Source organism: Ambystoma mexicanum, chromosome 10 (genome assembly GCF_040938575.1).
Source record: "Ambystoma mexicanum isolate Mex_15411 chromosome 10, UKY_AmexF1_1, whole genome shotgun sequence".
NCBI lineage: Eukaryota > Metazoa > Chordata > Amphibia > Caudata > Ambystomatidae > Ambystoma > Ambystoma mexicanum.
In genome coordinates this window covers 250,842,874-250,858,119 of record NC_090932.1, presented here as the reverse complement: position 1 = coordinate 250,858,119, position 15,246 = coordinate 250,842,874, and positions in this window count along the sequence as shown.

Here is a 15,246-nt window from a genome sequence, read left to right as displayed (position 1 = left end):
TGCACAGGGAATTCGATCAATATGCTATTTTGAATTTCTTATACAGTCTTAGATTATTGAACAAACCATCAATTCAAAGTAAATTGTGATGCCTACAACATGAATTCTACCACACCAAATGTGACCATTAGTTGTTTTGTTCTGACCGATGTAATTTGTGATGACACATGATGATTGATAACTGAAGAGAGTTTCCTTTTAATAAGAATTTTATTTAATGTTCTTTTTTCTCTATTTTCATTTGCATTTTATTGATTTTATTGAATGTAACAAATTACTTGGAATTATTTGTTTTTATGTTTTTTGTCAAAGTTGAAAAATCAAAAATGTATTTTTTGATTAAAACAACTCAACAATAAAAAATAAAAAAGAATACTGTGTGTGCGGTTTATGTAGTCTGGCCAGTGTTTTTCATCTATCGAGGTTAAGGCATCTACATTGGTATTCCACATTTTCCTATGCCCCACGTCTATTTCCTTCACTACTTTCTCTTCAAATCCCACCAGCCCTTCTGCATGGTACTGCACCATCCCTCTTTCACATTTTCCACTGTGATACCCCGAACCGTGGATGTGCATCAGGGGCCTGCTGTGGCATGTTCTGTTGCACTCTTGCAAAATATTCTATTGTGGGCAGTTACAACCTGCTTTACCCTCTGTGCCCCATCTGTGTTATATTCTAGTGTCATGTGCTTGGTAGCTTCTCCCTGGGCCACGCTTTCTAGTCACATATAGTTAATTGTGTACACCTCCTCCCCCTAATCTACCCATTTTACTTCTGCAGTGTGCCCCCTGAATAGCCCCTTTGTTTTGTACAAAGGCGTATGCATCAGACATCCCCGTTCCTCTACTGTCACTTCTTGTGGCAGGAATTGTTTTGGTGTCCCTCCGAGGTGTGGGATGAGTGAGCACACATAGCAGGTGCCATTAATGCTTCCCCACCCTGTTTATCTCCCTGTACCATACATTTTCAGATGCAAGGTCTCCTCGCTCCCCAATGGCATTGTACAATTCTTTAATACTAGATATACTGCTTTTAGTGCGTGTCTCCCTTTCACCATCAGCAGGCATAATCAAATGACCCCTATGCCTTAGGAACCAGAAAAGGAGGCGAAGACCAAGCAGAAACACAGAACAATCCAACCCCTATTATATTTGCATCCAGTTTTGTTCTTCTCCCATTCCCCCTAATATTCTCCTGCCCATCTTCTCTTTCATTTACAAGCCTCCTATAGAGTTTTATTGCAGTGCACAATGTCAAGTAAATTGGTGTATACTTTCCATTATGTGACGCTTTGTCTTTCCATTGTGCAGCTGGTGTCTTTGCGAACGTCGGAGATATGAATCCATGCCCTTCTTTCCTTTATCTTCACTGCTGTTGGGGTTACGCAGACAATTTGGCATGGACCGCAAAACCTGGTCTCCTTCCAATTTCTAACCACGTTGCGGGCAAGAACTCTGTCTCGTGGATAGAGAGGCTGTGCTTGCGGAAAGGCCTCCTCCTGGTGGGCACTTGTGTGCTCTTTAGTGTTGGTCAGCTAACATGTAGGTTGCTGAACCTGGCGGGAGATGTAGCGGAGAACATTTGTAATTTCTGTCAAATATGCTTTCATTTCGTCTCTGAGGATCTCTGACCTAGGGTTGTATTGTGCTAAACCTGTAAAGCATGAACTAAGGTTCATGAGCATCTAGGCCCCATCAGGGTTAGCATCCAAAATTGAATGTATAGGGGGGATAGACGCATGCATCCTCCTACCCATTACAATTGCGTGCAGAGTCAAGTGGTGATCCACACTGGATGAGTTACGGAGAGCAGAAAGAGCAAGGGGGAGACAAGAAAGCCAATTTTGGCACAGAGAAGAGGTTAGCTTCGCCAAGCATTCTTTAAGTAAGCCATTGAGCCATTCAACAATCCCATTCGCCTGCGACCAGTACACTGTGTAAAGCTTATGTTTGATCCCTAAAAGACGCGTAATCTCATCACATAGGTAGGTGGCAAAATGATGGCCATTATCCGACCTTATCTCTTCACACACTCCCCATCTCGGAAATACTTCCCTCACCAAGAATTCCGCAGCAGATTTCACTTCGTTTTTTGCACAGCGTCCCACCTCAGGCCAACATGAGAATGGACAGACAACAGTGATCATGTACCTATAGGCGGCCCATCTTGTTTGCATTTGCTGGAAGTGCCCTTCCGGGCGAGGTATTGTTCCCCGGATGGTTTTCAAAGTATTGTAATTAAGATGCAAGTTCAATGCGGTACAAAGGAACGCACTTATCAGCTGCGAGAGTAGCACTGCAAAAGGGGACGGGGCTCATTCTGATGCTTGTGAAGCAAAATCCTTAATAAAAATTAATGAATAAATTCAAGGGCACAGGTAAGTCTAATCAAACTTAGTGGTAGGACAAAATGCAGCAAATAGACCTTTAAAGCTTGCTTTTGCAATGACGTGTGTCATTTGTGTGCAGAAAAAGCTGCTGTGTCTGGTGACTTAGTGCAATGTTTGCGATCGCAGCCCAGTACTGAAAGAAGTATACAATAGTTGTTATTTTTCGAGGTCATAGATTGGAGCTTGCAGGTTACACTAACCAGAAATCACTTGAAAAATACGATTTTCTAATGGAGTTGAAAAGAACCACAGCGGTTTCAAATTACCCCGCAGTACCTTTTCTCTGCGAAAGAGGTTAGAGTGTCCCTCATATGCAACATTTGTATAGCAGCACGTCCATGTTTCAAGGCTCTGACTGTGACATGGTGATAAGTGCTTCTCATGTGAACGGAGATGAGGCGACCAGGGAAGATGATTAAAGTTCTGCTGGTCATCTCAAGTGTTTCAATGAACTAACTTTGTGCTTTGGGAATGGGGGTGCATTGTGATGTCACATATTGTAATTGAGGGAGGTGTGGAAAGGTTTGCAGACCCAATTACAGAATATAATGTATGCTTTTCTATATGGGACTGGTGGGCAAACAACAATCAGCTTGGTGTAGGGAAATTCGCTTGACTATTATAAAAGTATTAGAATTAGGGGCGTTTCTATGACAGCACTATTTCATGCAGTTCTGTTCCGCGATCTGTTTGAATATAGCTGACCGAGCTGTGTCTGGGAATGAATAAAACTGTGTTACTTCTTGCACCGGCATACACTCCTTTTTTACTACTTTTGTAATTTTTATTGGCGAGTTTCGAGGCGACCCCGTCACATTTTTGAAGGTCCCAGTGAGATAATTCAGCTTTTCGACTGAGGCGTGGGATTTCCAGCCATACACCGGCAGAGTGCGGGAATGAAGAATCGCCTAAAAGCATAAATGTGCACCTGTGCACGAAAGCACAAGGGGCAGGATGGATTATTATTATGGTGTATAGGACACACCCCCCATTAGTGGTGCAGAGTGATTGACCATAGTAGTCTTAAATGATAGGTCTGCCATTCCGATAGGCAGCAGGTAGATGGTGGCACATCTGCATTAGAGCAGAGGGTTGCATAGTAAGTGGCGCTCCTTGTTAGACAAGAGTTGCGTGTAGTGCAGGCAATTTGTATAGCTGCGTCATTTTCTTTTTCTTTGGGAAATAATTCTTTTAAGGGGCATGTGGGCACATTTTGTGTGATTAGCGGCAGTTGGTTTTAGTGTTCTGGAAAGTGGTCATAGTGTTCGTTTTATGTGGCTGTGGAAAAAACAGACGAGCCGAAGCCAAAATAACTTGTAAATAGTTGTAGAGCCGCATAGCGCGTGTAAATGAGGCAGTCGATTGAGGGGAGGAGTAACCTCTTTTTCTAATGTACTAACTTAGGGCATCGATGTTACAGTGGCAGGTCTGGGGAGAAGGCCATTTCTGTACCAATAAGATATTATAAAGCGGGCCTGTGAAGAAGGCCATTGTGAGTTAGTATTGAGTGCGAGGTGTGAAAGGGCGGGGCCTGTGGAGAAGGCCGGAGCGAATGAAAATAGGGTGATTGAGTGAGGTGGTACGTATAAAATTGAGGTTTAAAGTAGTAGAGGGAAAGAGGAAAAAGGGAGAGAAGAATATTTCAATAGAAAGGTTTAAGAAAGGGACAATGGCGTCCTATTGGATGGATGCCCCACTCAATCAGATGTGCATAAAATTGCCCCAATATCGTGATAAAATAACAAACTACAATTTTGAGTGGGTACATGACACATTGGGAAAGTGTCATTAAGAATGGCCTGGGGAGGGAACTTTCGATGGAGTTATTATAGAGATTATGTATTCATACTTCTCCGCTGCATACAAAGGAGAAAAGCTTAAAAGCTTAAAAAGAGGCAAGATATTTTAGGGATTTTGATATTGTACGAAGAAAAGGAGAAAGAGACTGAGACAGAGAAAGGGAAAGAGAAGGAGGAGCAGTGAAGAGCACCAGCCCCTCCTTATACGATATACCCATTACTTAAACCAGCTGCAGGTTATACAAATTCTAACCGAGTGCCTCAAGACAAGGAAGGAACACATCAAAAAGAAAAAGGAGGGTGACATAAGTGTTCAAGGAAGCAGAAAAAGCAATGGAAAAGGAAATAGAGGAGAAAATAGAGGAGAAAGCAAAGGAAAACAAGAAGGAAGTCAGCGAACGGGGTGGACAGCAGTACGCATAAAGTTTAAAATAGACAATTAGGGACAGAACTCAGACAATAGTGAAACTGATACGGCAGAAGAAGGGCACACCGTATCACCGTATCAGATTGGGAAGACAGTGGTGACTGCGATCATGGGGATGACGAAAAAGACACACGAAATTTGACAGACCGGAAAAGGGAAAGGAGAAGAGAGGAGAGAGATGAGGAAGAAAGAGAAGAGTCATTAGGTGACTGGGGAAATAGACGTCGGAGTAGGAAAGTAGGAAAACAAGGCTAGCGGTAGCCAAGAGACCACAGCATGGCAATAAACACAGAGCTCGCACACAGATGCCCCTTTTGCAGAAAGCGAGGGGCGAGGTTCACTACATACCATGGCAGACAATGGACAGGGACAATTTAGTTTACAGTTTACCTTCATTAATGGTGGGGGTGAGCAGGTGGATTTATGTTTTTGAAAAGGAGACAGCGGGAATCCCAGTCCTTAGCCATAGGAGATATAAAAGGTTTATTGGCAGTATTGATCGGTGTGAGAAGTGACAAAATATGGCAACAGGCTGGATATGTCGGGGTAAAATTATCTCTACTATACATGATGGAGCACCCTTTAACAACTATCAAGCACATCTATGGAAGGCTCCAAGGGAGCTGTATCCAGACACATGAGATATAGGCTCAATATTAGCTCAGAAAATGAAGCATAATGAGGATCCCGCAGAATACATACCATCCATACAAGACACAGGAAAATAAACACTCATGGGGTGAAAAAATACCCTTGTTTAACCACATTTTAGTGAGGGGCTCCTGATAGAAGTGCAGACTTGGTTAGAAAATAATTGAGGCAAAAGGGTGGCCGGATATACAGGCAACAATTGTACACTACTGCTTTAACAAGGAAGCTGGAGCAGGACAAGGAGACATTTGTTAATGCAATAAAAGCGGAAAATAAATTAGTTCAGAAAAAAGTGGCGAAAATACATATGGAGGGAGCAGTACTCACAGGGCCAGTTGTCGTTCCACAAGCTCAGCAAGGAGGGATTCCAGTGACCACACTAATGCAGCCAGGAGGTTACACTCAGGTACCACCCAACCAACAGTGGGGAACGGTACAGATGCAGCAGCAACCCGCATTCATAAACGTGCAGCAGGAGCCAGGGATCATGCAGGTGGGAAGAGGTAATGGGTACATTGGACAGTATCAGACTAAGAGGGGATATTATGTATGTGGAAAGGGAATGGGATCAGGGGAATGACACCACGTTTTGGAGCACAGTGCTTCGCACGTGGGAATTTTGGACATTTTGCCCAAACATGCCCACTTATTGCACAAGCAGGGCAACAACAGCAGACATACATGCAGCAGACTCCTCAACAGGTGCAAGTAATGCCTTAGGAACAGCAATTACAGATACAGCCTACACAAACACAAGTCATTTATACCCAGGGACAAGTGCAGGTACAAGGTGGGGAAAAGGCAGGAAATCAAGGTACAGTGAGTGTACTTCAGGTTCCAGTGCAGATACAAATACCAGAAGAGGTAAGAATACTGGGACAGAATACTGTGCTAAGTCACATTCAGGGAGGCGTTGAGTTAGGCTTCAAAGTTTTTCCCGAAGTGTTATTCGAAACAATGTTTTAACACACAAGAACACTTATTGGGGTCCACCTTTTCAGTGTGGAAGCTGATCCTTATTTTGGTACCATTTAATGGGTGACCTCAGAGGATAGGTTTCACAGAAGATTCCTCATAATATATGGGGGCTCCTGTCCTTAGGCATGAGGTGCATGGGGCTGTTGCCCATTTCAGAGACAATTGTGTTGTTTCATAGGAACTTGGGGCCACATTTCAGTGCGGAACTATTTTTTCTTTTTATTCGACCTTCATAAGAAGTGTGTGGTCCCCGAATTATAAATCACTCGGTGAGTCTTCAAGAGTGAGGTTTTTGTAGGAAAAATGTTTTAAATGCAACGAACATCGTCCATAGTGCAAAGTTATATGATATTGTTCGCAGGGTATACCGGCTTGGTTTTTGGGATATCCTTAGTTAACAAATGGTCTGACCATTTTTTGAATTTAAAAAATTTTTCCTACAAAAACCTCACTCTTGAAGACTCACCGAGTGATTTATAATTCGGGGACCACACACTTCTTATGAAGGTCGAATAAAAAGAAAAAATAGTTCCGTACTGAAATGTGGCCCCAAGTTCCTATGAAACAACACAATTGTCTCTGAAATGGGCAACAGCCCCATGCACCTCATGCCTAAGAACAGGAGCCCCCATATATTATGAGGAATCTTCTGTGAAACCTATCCTCTGAGGTCACTCATTAAATGGTACCAAAATAAGGATCAGCTTCCACACTGAAAAGGTGGACCCCAATAAGTGTTCTTGTGTGTTAAAAAAAAAAACAGACTACTGTGCCCCAATTCACAGGAGTGACAGTGGTGGGTCATTACCCATTTACGTCTTCCGCAAATACATTTTCCCAATAGGGATGCCCAGGGGGAGAGCAAGTGTGTCCTGTTCTGGCAGTAATTGTATACCCAGGGGAGGAACCAGAGGTAGCAGTTCACATGGGACAGAGGGGCTTTTCCTTTCTTATAGATACTGGAGCAACCAGATCATGCATCAAGGAAGAAGGATTTTCATTATCTAATAAAGGTCTGGGCACACAAGGCTTTTCGGGGATAATGTTGAAAGTTCCTCAGACAAACATTTTACCTCTGACAATAGTGACACAGCATATTGTAGCACCATTGCTGTATTAAAAAGACAGTGATATCAACATTCTGGTGACTGACCTACTCAGCAAATTGAATGCCACTGTTTACTTTTCAGAGAAAGGGATGGTGTGTGCAATAGCCGGAATGTATCCAGCCCAGATGGCAGTACTGATTCAGGCATGCTATGCACACAGCACAATGAGAGGGATATTCACACACATGGTGGTGTTTCTGTACAGAGTACACGTGTTGTTGGGATGGTTGTCAGGAATTGAGGGCAAGGTGTTTCGGCTGTCGTACAAATTTCGCTTAATGCCCCAGTGTTCCTCCTCTGTTAGTTCAGGCCCACACACTCTAATGTACCTGAAGGAAGTAGTGGTATAGAAAGACATGATTATACTGGTTGCTACTGATGAGAACAACATAGAATGGAATTCAATATTATGTATTGATCCCACACTGACATTGACAGGAGTAAATGACACAGAGTTATTTGCAACAAAAGACAATGAAGGAGAGGTAGTGGTCAAGCTGTGCACACCTTGTCTAGTACACATAACAGAAAGGGCAGTGCCCGAGATAACTCAGATAACAAAAATTAAAGCACAATATTTGTACTAAGATTTGGAAAAGGTGCCCAAAAGCTTGTGGACAACAGGACCCCATGGTGTAGGATTACTTAAAGGGGCTCAGGCAGTACACATCAAGTTAAAAGAAGGAGCACTATTGCCATGAGTAAAGCAGTACCCACTTTCTGAAGAAACAGACAAGGGCATACATACGATAAACTGCATGCCCTATGGCAGCAAGGCATACTACATGTGAGTTCATCACCCTGCAACACAGCTATCTATCTGATCAAAAAAAGAAAAGGGTGGGACGTGGGGTTTTATACAGGATTTACGCCCTATGAACAATATTATTGAGGCAGAATATCCATTGATCCCCAACCCTGCGATGATTTTTTGCAGCATTCCGGCAGAAGCACACTATTTCACAATGGTAGATCTGAAGAATGCATTTTTCTCCAATGCACTACATCCAGACTCCAGGTATCTCACCGCTTTTACGTATCGCGGGACCAGATTCGAACATTGTAGAATGCTATAAGGGTACTGTGAAGGACCTCGCATTTTTAACAGAGTTATACAAATGGATTTGAGCAATTTACAGGTTGCGAGCACAATGATACAGTATGTTGGAGTATGTAGCAAAACAGAAGAGGAGTGTAAAAAGCATTCAGTGACAGTACTGACTTTGCTCTCTGACAAAGGATAGAAAGTGGACAAAGAGAAATTACAGTACTGTCAAAAAGAGGTGGTGTACTTGGGTCAGATTGTATCGGCAGAGAGGAGAAAGATAACACCAGAAAGAGTGGAGGCCATACACAAATCTCCACGACAAAAAATAGTGAAAGAGATGCAGCCGTTTTTGAGTTTGTGCAATTACTGCAGAGCACAGGTTTTTGATTACTCCACATACACAAGACAATTGTTGCAAGCACTAAAAGTAGCACAGAAAAACAAAACACACGTAAAATGGACAGCTGAAGTGGGCAAAAGCTTTCATGAGCTAAAACACAGGTTAGCATATGCACCAGTGTTAGCAATACCCAATTACAATGAAAGGTTTCACCTGTTCTCACTTTCAGACAGAAAAGTAAAAACACGAGTACTGACACAGAAAAAGGGATAGGGACACAAGCCACTTGCATATTACAGTGGGTCACTGGATGCAGTGATGCAGGGCACTTCGCATGTGAGCAGGCACATGCTGCTGCTACATTTTCTATTGAGAAGGCTTTCACGATAACTATGGGGTGCTCAGTAGTTTTGTACTTGGAACATGCATTATTCGCAATACTGGAGAAAGCAAAATCAACACTCACAACTCAGAGATCCTTAGAATATGAGATAATACTAACAAACCCAGCAATAGAAGTGGTGAGATGCAGGACCATAATGTCAAAATCCCCTTCCTTATCATCACCCGAGTCTTCAGAAGAGGAGTGCTCAGAAGAGTCAGTCGGAATTGGCTTATTGTTCTTCTTTTTCTTAGAGTCTTACGTTCCTTTTAGAGGTATGGCCACGAGGAGTAGCCACTATGCCTGTCTGACAACAGTCCGGGCAGGAGGCTGACTCCCCGGAACACCAAAACAAGGGTGAAAAGCCAAAGGTGGGAAAAAAACGGAAGCTTCTTCTCTGGCAGTAAGGAAAGTAGCTTGGGGAGCACTGGTAGTTCCAAATTGAAGGTATCACAGGTAGCCTTAGTCTTGTAATCCTGACAGAGACGGTTTATAAGCACAGGCTTGAAAGTATGACCAAAAGGAGGGACAATGACAAGCAAGCGAAGCAGGTAGTTGGGCTAAGCATTTCGAAAAAGCAAGGCAAACAAGCTGTATGCAGAGACCTGACAGAAGTGGGATGTGAAGAGAAGGAAGTCTGATAAGCCAGGAAAGGCGTCAAGGCAAGAAATCAGCAGGAGAAGGAAAAGATGGGCCGGAACACAAGCAAAATGAGTAGACAGAAGTAAGCAGGAGAATCGTGACAACAGGAGAGCGTCTTACCCAGAAGGGAGAAAGAGGGTTGCAACGTGCCACTGTAGCTAACAGAACACTGACTTATTCCCTTGGTGGCAGCCAACTTGGATGAAGACTACGAACGTGGTGGCACAACAATGGCGCCCAGGCCTGCTCCTCCATACCCACCAGAACGTCAATGCCATGCCAGTATGCCTCCTTTTAATCCTGATCGTTCCTAGTTTACTGGGGTGCAGTCTGTGAAATCAGTGGCTAAGTCTGGGCACATTGACGTTAGTACTTGGCTCCCAAGAATTCTCAGACTGTGGATACCCTTTCCAGCTCACAAGGTACTGTAGGACTCCTCTGTGATACTGAGAATTGCAAATGTGGGACACTTCATAGTCTTTGGCATCAGAAGTAGCTGCAGTGTCTTGTCTCTTCTTCTGTTGAGAGTAGGGATCAGGTTCCCACATACGTAGTTGGGAGGCATGAACGACTGGATGGAATCTATGCGGTCTCTCATGTAAGTGTAACTGGAATGCCACCGGATTGATATTTACCAAGATCTTGAAGGGTCCAATGTACCATGGAGAGAGTTTGGAGGGATGAGACCATCTGGCTAGATATTTCGTGGATAACCACACTTTGGTTCCAACAGTCCAATCCAGTGTTTGGCTATGATGTTTGCCGCCTGGGTCTTGTTCCTCTGCTTACTATCTTCCAGACCTTGTTTGGCTGTCTTGTGCACCCTGGAGATATTAGACAATACATTATCTACAGAAGGTATCTTGTTAGAAGGGTATATACAGTTGTGGGTTAAGAGCGAGGATGATATCCATATGTGCAAAAAAGGACTCATCTTGGTGGCGGTATAAATGGCATTATTGTAAGAGAATTCTGCCTTTGGGAGAAGGTCCACCCAGTAATCTTGTTGGGCATTGGTGAAGCACAAAAGGTACTGCTCTATGGTAGCGTTCAATCTTTTGGTTTTTCTGTTAGTTTGAGGATGATATCCAGAGGACAAAGCACTTCTTATGCCCAAGAGCTTGGAGAGATTGTCCCAGAAGGCCGATGTATATTGGGATCCACGATCAGATGTAATACTTTTGGGTAGTTTGTGCAACCTGAATATACCTCAGAGAAAGATTATGGCTGTTTCGGCTGCTGTAGGAAGACCAGGTAAGGGAACAAAATGGGCTAACTTGGAAAAAGAGTCCACGGTGACCATGATAGCAGTGTTCCCTTGTGAAGGAGGTAAATGAACCATGAAATTGGAAGATAGGTGACTCCAAGGTAGGAAAGCTACAGGTGTTTGTCCAAAAAGCCTATTGGTCTTCTGTTGCTATGTTTACATTGAGCACAAACTGGGCAAGCAGCAACAAAGAAAACATATTCACCAAGCCCCTCTTTGATGATCTGGATTCTGTTGGTATCGCCTACACTAACTATGCAGATGATACTCAGATTCTCCTCCCACTTTCTGGGGATTACGAAGAGGATTTGGCCTTGGTGAACAGGGTGTATCTCATCATCCAGATATGGATGGCTATTCATGGTCTATGCCTGAATTATGAAAAAACGGAACTCATCATAGTGGGCACACATGCTAACATAAAATAACTAGGACCAAATTACTCATCATCCATCATCGATGGTAATCATATTAGGATGGCCAAAGAGGTGAAAACACTCGGGTTCTACCTTGACTCCACCTTATCTTTTACTAAACAAGTTAACACACAATTCTCACGACACTCCAGCTTCCGCCCTTGCCAATGCACTTGGCGAACAGAACTACTTTCAACTCAACACCCTACCCACACATCAGAAAGGCAGAACCTTAGACTGGCTTGCCACCCATAACTGCAACATTATCTGTAAGGACCCCCAACCACTCATATGGACCGACCATTTCCTACTCTCATTTGACATCAGTACTAATAATCCACACCATATACCATGCCCATCTGCACCAGCATGCCCGACGAGAAATAAACGGAACATCACTGCTGAAGCCCTCATTCCACTGATTCTACCCACGCTAAATATGATCCCCAACTCAGCAGACCTCAACCTACTAGTAAACACTTACAATAACCAATAACCATGACCAAAGCTATCGACCTTGTCGCCCCTCTAAAACTACGTAAAGGTAAACCTAAAGCACATCTCAACTCCTGGTACACTCCTGAACTTAAAATACTTGGAAATAAAAAATCCAAAATGGAAGCCCTTTGCAAAATGAACCCAACAGAGGAACATAAAATCAATCTCACAAATGCATCCTCCCTTTATAAAAGTGAAATAATTCGCACAAAAAAGGAAGCCTATAACACAAGAATAAGTAATGCTAGTTCCAGTACCAAAGAACTATTCACCATCCTGAAGGAGTTAGAAAACCCTAATCCACCCACGGACACGTCCGTGAAGGACCAACTCTGGTGCTCCAGCATCCAAGATGCCCTTGCGAACAAAATCACTGGCCTACAAACTAAAATTGATAACAAAAGACTATAACTCTCTAATAGCAACCCCACCCCTAGCCCCCCTATCCCCAGCCCACCTACCACCCCAACACCAACCATGGCTTCACCTTTAAAAAAGTCACTGCTCTAGAAGTGCAAAAAATCATAACCTCCCTCAAACCATCTAACTGCAAAGGGGACAGTTGCCCTGCACAGATTATAAAAGACGCAGCAAGAGATCTTGCCCCCTTTATTTCCAAGCTCATAAACTTGTCTTTCTCACCAACTCGGTACCCAATAACTTGAAACAGTCATGGGTTCTCCCGCTATTAAAAAAACAGACCTTGGACCCAGCCATCCCTACTAATTACAGGCCTATCACAACCGTCCCCTTCCTGTTAAAAATTGTTGACAGAGTCGCTTACTTGCAAATTCAGCATTACCTAGAGTCTAACCAATTACTCGGTTTGCGTCAGTCTGGCTTCCGGCCTCAGCATGGAACAGAAACGGCCCTTGTTGATCTTAAGAGCCAGATTGACGTAATCAAAGATAAGGGCAAGGCGGCTATCCTACTCCTTTTAGATCTCTCAGCCGCCTTCGACCTGGTTGACCATAATATTCTCTGTAATCACCTCTCCACTGCCGCCCACTTCTCCCCCTCTGCTGTCGCGTGGATACAGTCCTTCCTGGCCAATAGAACCATGAGAGTCTTCTCTCCGGTGGCGGCAGCAGACCCTATCCACATTACTTGAGGTGTCCCGCAAGGTTCATGTGTTTCACCGACCTTATACAATATTTTCACAAAGCCCCTCTTTGATAAACTGGACCGTCTGGGTGTCACCTACACAAACTACGCGGATGACACCCAGATACTCCTCACTATCTCGGGCAACTACAAAACTGATGTAACCAAGATCAATGAAATCTTCTCCGTCATTCAGGCATGGATGGCCACACATGGCCTCTGCCTGAATGACGAGAAGACTGAACTGCTCATTGTTGGTTCACCTAACAACTTTCAAAAACTAAGTCCCAACTACTCCAACATCATAAGCAATGGTAACACTATCCCGATTGCCAAAAATGTAAAAACACTTGGCTTTTACCTTGATGCTAATACCAACCTCGCCAAACAAGTCAATTTGACCGCCTAAGCCACAGCCTATACAGGAAAACTAATTAGATCTTGTAGACCCTTTCTTTCCTCTAACAGTTGCCTCACACTAGCTAGAGCTCTTATACAATCTAAGTTAGACTACTGTAATAGCCTCTACCTAGGTGCCAATCAAGCGATAATTAGCAAACTCCAAGTCCTTCAAAATAATGCACTACAGGCAGCATTAAACATTCCCAGGCGTGAGCATATCTCTGCCACTAGAACATCATGCAAATGGCTCACCATCCAACATAAAATCGATCTAAAAACCCTCTGCCTTACCTACAAAGCACTCAACCAGCTAGCCCCTCCCTACCTTACTAACAAATTTACTCTGAGATCTTCCCCTAGAACTACGAGATCCTCAAACACCGTATGTCTCACAGTACCTAGATTTACCTCTAAAAGAGCTGGAGGTTAGAGCTTCACTGTCCTCGCCTCCCAACTCTGGAACACCTTGCCTCTGAATATTAAGACGTCCAAATCCTTCCAAACGTTCAGGAAGCTGGCCATTGGGTGGCTTCTGACAAAAAGTCTACCTTCAAGTTAGACCTCAGCTATAAACTGTATATATTGCACATGGCTCATTTCTGTCATTTTGGTTGCTATTACCTCTTCTGTCTGTATATTCTATATATATATATATATATATATATATATATATATATATATATATATATATATATATATATATATATATGTATATATGTATGTACATATATCATGTATACTTGTTGTTCTACTACTACTTCTGATTATTATCATGTACTGTGCCTTGTAACTTGTACTAAGCGCCCTTATACTCCCGGGTCCGGAGCGCTATGGCAATACAATAAACAAACAAACAATAAACAAACACCTTGGCCTCAGCCACAGCCTACACATGTAAGCTGATTAGAACGGGCAAACCCTTTCTATCAGATGATAATTGCATTACCCTAGCCAGAGCCTTGATTTTATCTAGACTCGACTACTGAAATGCACTATATATTGGCGCCAACAAAACCATCACCCAAAAAATCCAGATCCTTCAAAACAATGCCCTTAGAGCGGCAGTAGGTGTGTCTAAAAGGTCTCACATCTCTGCCATAAGGCGCCAAAACAATTGGCTTTCAACTCTCAACAAAATCAACTTAAAAACAGCCTCCTTGACACATAAGGCATTGAACAATGCTGCCCCCAGTTACCTTGTAAACAGAGTCCAAAGAAGAATCTCCACTAGACTCACACGACTTACCAATGCCAACTGCATTAACATTCAAAGATTTAGACTAACCAAGATCAGGGGGAACAGCTTCCAGGTCAAGGCGGCCCTTCTTTGGAACTCCCTACCACACCATCTCAGGGCGGATCAATCCTACCCCAGGTTCAGACTCAGTTATATCAACTGGCTCAAACCAAATGAACACTAATTAAGAACATACCCTTGTATATTTGTTTTGTATATTTGCCATTTCTGCCTATTTTTGTATAGCGCACCTATGTATCCAGCTATGCCTATTCCATGCACTACTATGTAATTATATTCTATTTGTATAACTATGTAACCTGTTAACTAAACTACGCATTGTCTGTACTGCTTGAGCCCTGATACCCCCAGGTCTGGTGCGCGTCATATAAATGAACAAACTAAACTAAACTAAACTTGACATCCCCAGCAACTGCAGGCCACCAGAAGTGTCTGCGTACCTGTTCCAGAGTGGAGGCAACTCCTTGATGACCCACAGAATTGCTGTCATTGCACCACGTAAGAACTTGTCTGTGTAATGATGGTTCTGGAAC